Raw genomic sequence first — 12,457 nt, forward strand, 5'->3', positions numbered from 1 at the left:
ATGCAGTGATATTCTACTTTTCTCATCCTTACAAACTTGAAGCTCACAGTTTACCAAAGTGGTATTTCTGGTGACATACTTGTCTTTTGAAACAGTTCTCTAAGTGAGTCTAATACTATCTTTTTTTTGACCTATATTTCCCAGAAAATAGAAACTTAGGCAAAGCTTATGTGCTAATCCTTTACTGAAGGATATCAAAATGGAAAATAGAATGTGAGGCATGGCAGGAGGCAAAGCAGCCGTGGCTTCATGAGAAAACACAACCAGGTGCTTGCTTACATGGTATACTTCCAGCCATCCCACAAAGGGCCACAACACCTCAGAGAAGGGAAGGGAGAAGAATTTTTCTGACAGCTCTTTCCCATTTTTGTCCCTTGCCATTTAATGCTTATTCCATGGGATATTAACTCCTTGCAGTTTTGGGTTTGTTTGTTACCTGGCTTTGAAGGACAGCTGCTGGGGAAACTAGAGCTTCTGTGGATCTGGTTGTGTTAGGTCTGGGTATCTGAGCTGTTGTGGCTTCTGCCAGAGACTGGCCTTCCCCAGGAGTGGTGGGGCAGGCCAGTAAGAAGGAAGGCAAGACAACTCACAGAGCCAGACAGTGAAGTGGTTGCGGGCCCAGGATTCAGACTAAGCTGAACAGATCTGGAGAGATGAATAACCCGTGTCTGATACACTGCTCAGACCTTCCTCTGAGATCTGGCTCTCAGGCTATGGTAGTGGGCCCTCAGTTTTATAAGACCAAGATGCCCTCATTTTGTTCTTGAGAGGGGAGGTACAAAATCAGTTCATCATAGAATCTACAGTACTTGCAATCTGCTAAAAACCCTTAGGTGGGTTAGTGAATTGAGCTGCAGTCCCTACTGCTACAGCTGATCCCATGAACATAAATGATATTCACCATCAGCCTCTTTCATGACCCATTTTAGATTTTCTTTTCCCCGGGTAAGTACGTTGGCTCATCTTGGTTGCTAGTCTGGTAGGAGTTCTGGGTCTTCCTCCCTAAGTGGTCTGAGTGCTTAGTTGCTTTGTCTTTGTTGTCTGTAGTATTTACTGTAACTGTCCATCAACAGTTATAACTAAGCAATGTCAGTGCTAAGAGATAACCTACAGAATCTTCTGGATTCTATAAATAATGTTTTCTGCCTTATTGTGTAGTAGCCACCCAAATTCCTCATGATAATCAGTGTTGATTATCTCAGTAGGAAGTGACTTTTTCTTTGCCTGCTGGTTCATGGGCCTAAGGAGCCCAAAGTGGTCAGGTGGTAACAGTCACAGCCTTCTAATTCAGTGGGATCTTCAGTGTGTCACTTGGTGGAAATGTTTTCCATCTTCCCCAACTCTCCACCCTAAATGAAAAATAGAAACTCTAACTTGGCATAGCCGACTTTTTCAGGACGGGAAATATGAATTATGCTAGGAAAGGTACGGGTTAGAATAAGTAGTCCTAACTAGTCCTGCTTCTACACCTTGGCTCCTAGATCCATGTAGTCTAGCTGTGGAGACACAGTACCATACACTGGCCTTTGATTCTGTGCATATATTGAATCTTGGAGAAGAATGACCCAACATGTATCCCCAACAGGCTTTTTAGCCGAGTCGTCAGTAGGCTCTGCCAATACTCTTTCAGGGCTTCTTCTGGTAATGGGGTATGGAGTAGAACTAGTGAATCCTGTGGCCATGGGTCCCTTGTCACACCTCTTTTGCCTTAAAATGGATTCCTTTTTTGGAGATAGTATAGTGTGAGATGGTATACCATGTTGATGGATGAGGCATCCCATAAACCCCAGGTGCTGGAGCCAGCAGAGACAGCAGAGCCAGGGAGGGTGATCTGGAGTAGATATGAATTCTGATAAAGATGAATCACTGTCTCTTTAAGGTAGAAGTTGTTAATTGATGAATGGTGCCATACTGAGTGCTCAGCTTTGGTCTGTGCATCTGGTGGTTAAACACTCAGCAATGGCAGTAGCTAGATTAGCTTTGGTTGGAGGGAGTCTATGTTGTTTGGCCCATGTAGAGCTTCTATCCCTGCCACCAAAGTCACTCAGGTGGGTCTATTGAGGTATTCTTTAGAGGCTGACTGAGGAGCAGAGACTGGCTGACATCCACAGGTTGCATCATCTTGTCTATCTGGTCTTTGAGCTCCTTCTCTGAGATAGATGATTTCTAGTGAACATTCACATAAGACACAAGCATCCACATTCTGAGTCTACTCCCAGGGGCCCATCCATAGAACTTTTCACAGACCTCACTGTAACTGATATTTCAGACCTGTTGCCTCCTGGGACCTGAACAATTAGCCAAACCATTTGTTAATTTTCAAGTGACTCTTTATATCCATATCTCAGGCCAACTTTCCAACCAAGTATACTGCTTGGAAATTTACCCACTGGTACAATTTCCCTTCACTTGTGTTTTCTGGAATATCCCTGCATAGCATTGTGCTGAGGCAGGACATTTCCAGTCAGCACCAATACCTCATGCAGACTTATCAGTGAACCAGGTCTTAGTATTTCCTTCCTCCGATGATTGTTCCTAAAGAACTCCTTGTGAAACTGTACGTGTGGAGGAAAGACGAAACATCAGTCCAATACCAAAGAGCGTCTGAGTTTCCTTTTCATGTGAGTTACTCCACCGTTTGGATCTGCCTCTGCCTGGGCCCCACATACCGCTGAATGTATGAATGTATGACTCAGTGGGTCATCCATTGCCTCTAGTTAGTAGAACGTTGAGAGCTGTTCTTCAAGCGGAGCAGCTCTCTGGTAGACGCCATAGTCTTGGCCCCGGGCAGTACGGCTCTGTATTGCAGTGTCCTGCTCTCTCTCATCCCTCTTCGATTTATCCTCATTGTGTTTATAACTGGCTTGCTCCTTTGAACATGTCATCATTGTGTACAACCTCACTGTAAATTATTGGAAAAGTCCGGGACCTTTTATTAGTGACTATTTATAGAGTACTGGAGTACCGGTGCCTTATTTTAGACCAGTTTTGTTAAGGCCATCAAATAAATTAACAAATACATTTCATGGAGGAAACCATATGTTTGTATGTCAACACAAACAGAAAAGGGGAGAGAGGACTAGAGAAGAGAGAAGGTGGAAGAGAGGTTTTCTGGCTTAAGATATGATAATATCCCTTATATTGCTCTTAATCTTGGAAGGGCGTGGTGATAGAATTACTTCGGTGTAAGTCTTTGATCCAGGTGCGGTGCAGGCAGATTTTTACGTGAGGCTAAAGTCAGTGGCTATCCATGTTGAGGTCCCCCTTAGGAAAAGAAACTGTGGGTGGTACATGTACTTTGTTCAGCTCATTTCACCCCATCCTGAATGTGTATGGCGCTCCTTCATTAGACACCGTGTGACCATTAATGCTACCACTCTCTTCCCATCCAGTCCAGGAGCATTGTCTTGTGGGTTCACCCTCTTCACCTTGATCTGCCTTATTTCTCCAAAGCCCTTCTCCCATAACCCCAGCTCCAATTCCTAATCCCCACAATTTTTTCTTTTCTTTTCTTTTTATTTATTTATTTATTTATTTTTTGGGGCTATGGGTATTAGTCATTGAGCTGCATTTGGTTTTCCCCAGGATGAATGAAGCTGGAATAAGAAAGGATGGCTGGAAATGATACTCATTGGTCCAAGCTCAAGGTCAAGCATCTACACTATGGCCAGGTTTTTCATAATCTCAACATAGGTGTTTTATGGAGAGACAGTAAAATGTAGTAATTAAATCAGTGAGTTCTAGAACCAGATTGCCTGGGTCCAAATCCTTGCTCTACCACTTAGCTCTGTAGCCTGGGGCAAGCCTTTAACCTCTGTTCCTATTTTTTCATCTATAAAATGAGGAAAATAATGCACCTATATTAATAGAATTATATGAGGATTAATAAATTTATGTGTGTAAACTACTTAGAAGAGTGCCTCGAACATCCTAAGTGACTATTAAGTGTTTGCTATTATGTCTTATTATATTATGCTAATAGCCAATATGTCCTTTCTCTTTTTCCCGTTGCATTTCAAAAGATCTTCTTCTGCTAGCCCCTGTGGTATGGAGCCAAGTCTTAGAAAGCAGGCGAATATATACCCTGCTTGAAATTGGACGTGGAAGACAGAAAACAAATTCTCTTTTTTCTTTTTTTAAAGATTTTATTTATTTATTTGGCAGACAGAGATCACAAGTAGGCAGAGAGGCAGGCAGAGAGAGAGGGAGAAGCAGACTCCCCGCTGAACAGAGAGCCCAATGTGGGGCTTGATCCCAGGACCCTGAGATGGTGACCTGTGCTGAAAGCTGAGGCTTAACCCACTGAGCCAACCAGGTGTCCCAAACAAATCCTCTTAATAGAAAAAGTATTGGCAAGTCACTATGTAAAGTAATAAGACAGACTATAACACTTTATTAGGCCCTGGACCATGAAGACATATTAATTTGCTTAAGCGCACTAATGAATCTAGATAGTCAAGGGTAGATATGTAAGTGATTTATTCTAGTAAGCTTGATCATGAATGTATTAATCATTTAAATACTTGATGATTTATATGTTTGGAGAAAGGATGGCTGGGAGGTCCCAGGACATTTGTTAGATTCTTCTCCAATTCTCATCATTATTTATTGTTTCTATTTTCAAGTGGAGGAAAAAAGTCAAATTATTCTTTTATTTTTGAAGATGAGGTGATTGACATGTTGCAGTGTTTGGGTTAGTACACTGTAAATATGTTCATGACAAGTTAAAACTTAGGAGATCAAATTACCTTTCACATTATGCATTTAAAAAATTAGAATTTAATTTTGCAGTTTTATTTAAAGAGGAATTAAAATTCAAGAATAAGCTCCATATTTTGCTATGGTTGAAAAGGACTGAGGATCAATCAGCTGAATCTGATGGTTTATTATAACATGCATTCAGATGTCCTCCCACAAACACACAATTACTAAGAGCAAAAGGATTTACTTTTTTCTTTCTAAAAGGCTTCTGTTAAGTAAAGTTTTGAACTTCAAAAGGAAAGAGAAAGACAAAGCCATTTCATACAGTATTGGCATTTATCAAGTACTTAAATATTTGTTTGCTATTTGAATGTGGGTTAAGATATATTAACTTAATGTTGTAGATTGTTTAAATAAATGACTCCAATTCTTCCCTGTGTGCATGCCCCTTTGCCAAGTGACTCTGCAGGTCCTCTTTTCAGGAACTGAAGTTTATTTCCCCAACCTTTGAATATGAACTGGTCTTGTGACATGTCTGACCAATAAAATATAGTGCAAATCGTGTTGTTTCAGTTCTGGGCTGAGGCATTAAGAAGCTTTGCTCACTTTAGAGTTTCTAGAACCCTCTTACCACCATGTGAAAAGCCAGGCTAGCTCGCTGGGGAATAAGAGGCTTAATGCCACATGGCTTAGTTGGGCGAGACTGAATGCCCTGGTGACAGCTGGCCACTGCAAGACACGTAAGTGGCACCATCCTGGACCAGGCAACCTGGGGAAGCAGAGTTGCCTAAATTTGATATATAGTTATTTGGAGTTGCAAGATCAAATCTGGCCAATATCAGAAGAATCATCTTACTGAACCCAGACTAAACTGTCTACCTGCAGATAGTAAACAGTACTTGGAATAACAGCCAACATTTACTGAGCGCTTACCATGTGCCAGGCAGCATGCTAAATGCTTTACAGTTACTGTCTCGATCCTCATAACAACACTGTGATAGGGTTTTAAATGAAGGAAGAGACAGGCAGAAGTAGTATCTCAGCAAAACTCATCAGCCTGATCTCCCCGTGGCTTGTGGTAGTGGGGCAAGGTCAAGATGGACAAAGCCAAGTCTCTTCACAGTCCTCAATGAAGTTTCTTTAGAATGGAGTCAGCTAATATTTCCTGTAAAGGGCCAGATAGTAAATATTTTACGACTTTTTTGGGCCATCTCTTTCACAGCTACTGAGCTCTGCTTTTGTAGAGTAGAAGTAGCCACAGGTAATATGTAAACAAATAAGCCTGGGGTTCCAATAAAACAGGTAGTGAGCTGATATGGCCTGTGGATCATAGTGTGTTAACCCCCATTCTAGAAATTAAACTCTAATGACATAAGGTACCCACTGAAGGTAATAAATTAGTTTATCCTTTATGCATCCAGCATGTTACCTAGTTCCGAATCATCCTGGGGAGAACTGAGAAAATAGTCACCCAAGTCATTTTCAGGCCCTAATTCTTCTGCAGGATCCCAGTTAAGAGGGGCACTGTGGGTGTTAGTTTTATCTTAAAGTTTGTTCGTTTTGTGGCTGTGAGATAACTGCAGTAGCAATGGATGATATTTTTCCATGTTTCCTCTGGTGGGAAAAAGAGATCTAGTCCAAAGAGAATGAGGAGGGACTTCTCCAGAGGCCTAACAAATTTCTCTGGTGTCTCAGAGGGAATATGTCACTTCTCATTTCTGAGCCAAGCCCTAGCAAGAGAACAGGATTTTTCTGACTGGCTGGAACTAATCAGGTCCTGTTCATGCAGGGTGTTGGATCAACAGTTACTCACCTGCTAACTGATATCATTTCTAATTTGCTCTTTTATTTTAGATACTTAAAAAATTTGTCTTCATTCCTGACAAATTTTATCATAATTTAAATAGGAGTGAGTCTTTTTTCATTCATCTTTCTACATACAGACTCATGTTATTCATCAGCTCAGGGAATTTTTCTATCATTATTTTAAAAAAATATTTCTTTAATTCTGTCTCTTATCCGTAAGCAATATGACTAGTGTTTTTAAATTTTTTTAAAAATTTTTGAAAGATTTTATTTATTTGAGAGAGAGACAGTGAAAGAGAGCATGAGAGAGGAGAAGCAGACTCCTTGTGGCGCTGGGAGCCTGATGCGGGACTCGATCCTAGGACCCCGGGATCATGACCTGAACCAAAGGCAGTTGCTTAATCAACTGAGCCACCCAGGCGCCCCATGACTAGTGTTTTAATAAAAAGTAGAAATTTGGACACAGACACAAACACAGAGACAAAGCCATGTGAACATGAAGGTAGAGATTGGGGTGGTGCATCTGTAAGCCAAAAAATGCCAAAGGTTGTGAGTAAAGCAACAGAAGCTAGGAGAGAGGCATAGAATAGGTTCTTCCCCACAAGCTTCAGAATGAACAATCTTTGCCAACACTTTGCTCCTGGACTTCTAGCTTCCAGAACTGAGATAATAAATTTCTGTTGTTTAACCCACCCCGTTTGTGGTACTTTGTTACGATAGCCCTATGAAACTATTATAACTGTGTTCATGCTCTCCATTTGTTTTGTTGTTTCAGACATCATTATCTTCTGCTATCTGGAAGAATTTCTCAACTTGCTCTCATAGCTCATTAATCTGGAGCTATGTCCACTCAGTTTGTTTTTAATACCACTCTATACACCAATCTATAATTGGTTCATTTTAGTTAATAGCCTATTATTATTTTATGGATACACCAAATTGTTTTTTTTTTTTTTTCTGTATCGGCCTTATTTTCTTTGAGATGTACTAGATAGGACTGTATTCAATTTCAAGGAACAGAAATAAAAACAAACTGTAACTTAAACAAGTAATGAGTCAATTTTCCCCATGAATTCAGAAGTCCAGAAGTGAACATCTAGAGTTGTCATCCAGGGACTAGGTTCCTTCCACCTGTTTTTAAAAATTAGTTTATATATATTTTTCTTCTGTCTTTTTAATCCTAGCCTTTTGGGCATGTGGCTTCTTACTCCTAGATGTAAGATGACTACTGTACCTCTGAGCATTGAGTATATGTTACAAGCCAGAAAAGGAAAGACAGAATGAAGAGGAAGGATTGGTGTCCATATTAGTATAACAAATGCATTTGAAAAAATCTAAAATTTTGACTTCAAGATGAAGCTTATCTATCTCTTAATATTAATGAAATCTGGATGTAGGTGGTTCAGAGCTGATATTCCACATAATGTCAGAAACCCAAATTCTTTTTTTGTTCTGCTGTCTAAAATACGTGGTTCCTTCAATGTGATCCAGTATGGTTGCTCAAGATCTAGCCATCATTTCTTTACTCCAGCTAGCAGAAAACAGAAGAATGAGGAGGACATAAACTTATATCTCCTGGCCAGAACTTAGTTATGTGTCCCACTTAGCTGCTAGGGAGTCTCCCCTTCCCCCTTAGGCAGCCATAGACTGGGCTCAAATCAGGGGTCCTAACAAGGATAAAGAAGAAAAGAATGAATATTAGGAGACAACTGGACAGCTCTGTTACAAATAGGAAAGCAAAACATGCCCAGAAATACCCAGCCGACTTCTATCTCACCGGCCAGATCTGTTTCTTCTGACATGGTTGAGAGGTACAGAGTTTTGTTAAATCAATCAAAATTCTGGTAATAAGAAAGGAGAATGGGTATTGGGTAGGAAACTAGCAAGTCAGTCACACTTGTGTGTAAGTTTTTCAATTTATTTATTTATTTATAAAGTTTTTCAATTTATCTATGGTATCTGTTTTCCTTAAATTACTACTGATTTCTGATCTATGACCCCCTTCTCCTCTTCTTTTTACTAGTTTGTATCCTTTTGGCGGTGGTGGTGGCGGAGGCGGCAGCAATTACTCCAAGGATAACCTCCAGACCCCTAAGTGAAAGAAATGTCACGGAACAGGAAAAACGAGGTAAGACTACTTAGATGGGCAAACCACAGCCTCCAAAGGCTGCAGGCCGCAGGTGGGGGCACAGGGAAAGGCCCCAGGGTGGCCAAGGGACACAGCCAGGGGACAAGCCGGGTGGCCAAGTCCAGGTGGCTCTCGCTCATCTGTTTTCTTTGATCATTTCAGACGGAACGTCTCCAGGTGACACTTGGTGGGCCAGAACACGCGAATAACCGTCCACACGGCAAGACCAAGGTAGGAAAGAGGCGGGCAGCGCAGGCGTCGGGGTGCATCTAGAGGCCCAACCAGCGTGGTGAACACGGCTGGGACGCAGGCCTGCGGAGGCTGAGGCTGGTCTGGGTGTGCGGCGGGCGGGGGTCTGGGGCTGACCAAGTCACGGGCACGGTCCCCTCCTTCAGGGAAGAGGCCCAGGTGCTTCCATACTGAAGAGGATCTTGCCGTAACGCCGGAGGCTCCGGAGGGGCGAGCGTGCCCGAGAAAGCCCTCGGCCACTGCCTGCACCCCTGGTACTTCCGCAGATGCGGTTATGCGACAGGCCTTTCCCCGCATGCACAGTCCTCAGCCGCGCGCCCGGGGCCACCGACTTCGCAGCGCTCGCTCCGGCTCTGCGGAGGACGCGGCCCTGGAGCGCGGAGCCTGCTCAGGCAGCGCCGGGGTCTCAGTGCGGCAGACTCCACAGAGCCCGCAGGTGTCCACACGGACCGGCCCCTGACGTCCGGCGGTCGCTGCCCGCAAAGCAAGGACGCCACACCGGAAACTGGTGACGCTCACTCGCAGACGTGCAACACAGGAACACGAGGAGGCAGACGTCCAGCATGCCGCCCGCCACCGCAGACCACGTGAGGCGCAGGAAGAGGATCTCGCGAGAATGTGTGGGAGGCGGGCCCCGTCCCTGTCCGTGAAGGCGCGCATGCGCGAGCTGTTGGCCTCGCGCCTCGGGCTGTTTTCTGATCTTGTCGGTGAAGTCGGCCGCGTGTTGAGGAGGGCACCTCCGGGTTGCCGCCCTTTTCCTCCTCAGAAAGCGCCATGTTCTTTCCTTCAAAGAAATGGGCTCTTTACCTGCGCATTGTTGAAGCAAGGGCTGTTTTTTCACGGGGGCTTCCGTCTCCCAGGCTCCCATCGCCCGGGCTCGGGCGGTCGGGCTTGCCTGCTGCGGCGTCTCTGTGTGGGTTTGTCTCCTGCGTCCTCCCGGCCGGTGTCCGCCCGTCGATCCACGAGCACCACCACCGGGAAGCCGGCGGGCGTGGGACTCGGGCTAGCGCGCCCGTGACCCCTCCTCTCACAGGGCAGGGCGCGGGTTTCTGCCTGTGGGAGCTCCGGTGGGCGCGTCTGAGTGTGGCAGCCCCACTACTGGGTTGTGTGAATTCTTTGTGAATTTTAGGTATTAACCCGTATCTGATACAGAATTCGCACATGTTTTCTCCCATTTTGTAGGTTGTCTTTTCACTTCGTTGATTGTTTCTTTTTCTGTGCAGAAGCTTTTTACCTTGATCTTTACCTAGTTCTGCTATTAATGTTTCGCTTTTGTCGCTTGTGCTGTAGTGTCATAGCCAATGTCGAGACCCTGTGTTTGCATCCGGAAGTTTTCTGGTTCGAGACCCTGTGTTTGCATCCGGAAGTTTTCTGGTTCGAGACCCTGTGTTTGCTTCCGGAAGTTTCCTGGTTCGAGACCCTGTGTTTGCTTCCGGAAGTTTCCTGGTTCGAGACCCTGTGTTTGCTTCCGGAAGTTTCCTGGTTCGAGACCCTGTGTTTGCTTCCGGAAGTTTCCTGGTTCGAGACCCTGTGTTTGCTTCCGGAAGTTTCCTGGTTCGAGTTTTATGTTTACGTCTTCGTTCTGTCGAGTTGTTTTTGTGAGTGTGTAAAATAAGGGTCCGGTTTCAGCCTTCCGTATGCGGTTTTCCAGTTTTGCCAACACCAGTTGTGGAAGACCGACCTTTTCTGAGTATTCTTGGCTCCCCTGACGCCTATCACTTGACCATATACGCAAGGGCTTGTTTCTGGTCTCTCGGTCCGTTCCTTTGGTCTACGCGTGTTTTTAGACAGTGCCATCCTGTTCTGATGGCTGTAGCTCTGCAGTGTAGTCTGCATCGGGAAGCGTGGTGTCTCCGACTTTGTTGCTCTTGCTCGAGATTTCTTTGGCTGTTTGGGGTCTTTTGTGGTCCCTTACAGGATGGTTTTTTCTACTTCTGTGAGAAACGGCATTGGAATTTTGATAACAATTGCACTGACTCTATAGACGGCTTTGGGTGGTGCGGATATTTTGGCAATATTAATTCTTCTAATTCACGAACATGGGTTATCTGTCCATTTGTCTGTGCCTTCCTTAGTCTCCTTCATTAAAATGTGGTTTTCAGTGTACAGATCTCTCACCTCCTCGGTTCCATGTATTCATAAGTATTTTATTCTTTTTGGTGCTGTTGTGAATGGGATTGTTTTATAGTTTATTTCTTTTTCAGATACTTTGTGTGTGTACAACCTCTGTTGAATGACTCATTTTGCTCTTGTATTATTTACTTGAAAATTTAAATTGTTTGCCTATGTTCTCTCTCTTTCTAAAAAAAGATTTTATTTATTTGTTTGAGGCAGAGTAGATGAGAGAGAGAGAGAAAGAGAGAGAGCACAAGTGTGGGGGGAAAGAGCAGAGAGAGAGGGAGAAACAGACTTCCTGCTGAGCAGGGAGCCTGGACAAAGGACTGGATCCCAGGACCCCGAGCTGAAGGCAGACACTTAACTAACTGAGCCATCCAGGCACCTCTACCTGTGTTCTCTTGTAGCTCTCTTAGCATCTTTGGAAAAATTATTCTGAATTTTTTGTTGGGTAATTTCTAGACCTCTATTTCTTTGGGGCCAGTTAATGAAGTTTCAGTGTATTCCTTTGGTGGAGTCACATTTGCTTGATTCATCATGATCGCTGTAGCTTTGTGTAAGTGTACATTTGAAGAAGCAGCCACCTTTTCAGACCTTAGGAACTAACTTCTGTAAGGGGAGACTTTTGTCTGTGGGTGGGGACATGCTGAAGCATGTTGTGACTGGTGGACCCAGTGGCCTGGGTCTACTGGTGCAGAGTGTCAAGTGACGGTCATGTGATGGCATCGGATCTGGAGGAGTGTGTTATCTCTTTGGCTCAGGCCACCGGGATCCACAACATAAACACATGTGTGGCCCTTGGTGGCCATTTTGGGGATGGCAACTGTTCTGCAGTGGCTGCAAGGACTGCTGGGGGCTTCAGCAGCATCTCCAGGTCCAGCAGCAAGGGGCCGGGTCAGGCAGTGGTGATGGCTGGAGCCAGTGGTGTGCACACATGCAGTTGCAGGGGCCATCTGTAGGTGCCTATGTAGTGGGAAAGGCCAGATGCAGACTGACATGTTTTGGTAGGGCTAAGGCAGGCAGCGAGGGCCAAGGTCAACTGTGGGCTCACTGATAGCCCGTGGGGCCCTGGCTGTTGGTGTGCTATCCTGTGGGTGCAGTCTCCCTCTGGACACGCACACTGTGGGACGTTGGTGTTGGGGTTGGTCCAGGGATGTGCATGCAGGTGGGTGTCTAGAGGAGCTAGCTCTGAGCGTGCACATGGCAGTAAGAGTCAGCTGCAGGGGTCTAGGCTGGAGTCTTGTACTCATGTAGACAGAGAGTCCTGGGCACGGTGGGGGCTAAGGGGGGGTATTGAGGTGGAAGGACTCAGACAGCTGCTGGCATCAGCAAACACGAATACCTGTGGAGCAAAAGTTGGTGAACTGTGCTGTTAGCAAAGCAGGTCACTGTGAACCATGCTCACTCCCACTGTGTGGCTGCTCTTGGTAGTCTCTGCTTCCCCCCTGCCTCGTTCTA

The sequence above is a fragment of the Meles meles genome, chromosome 2 (assembly GCF_922984935.1).
Source record: "Meles meles chromosome 2, mMelMel3.1 paternal haplotype, whole genome shotgun sequence".
Classification (NCBI taxonomy): Eukaryota; Metazoa; Chordata; class Mammalia; order Carnivora; family Mustelidae; genus Meles; species Meles meles.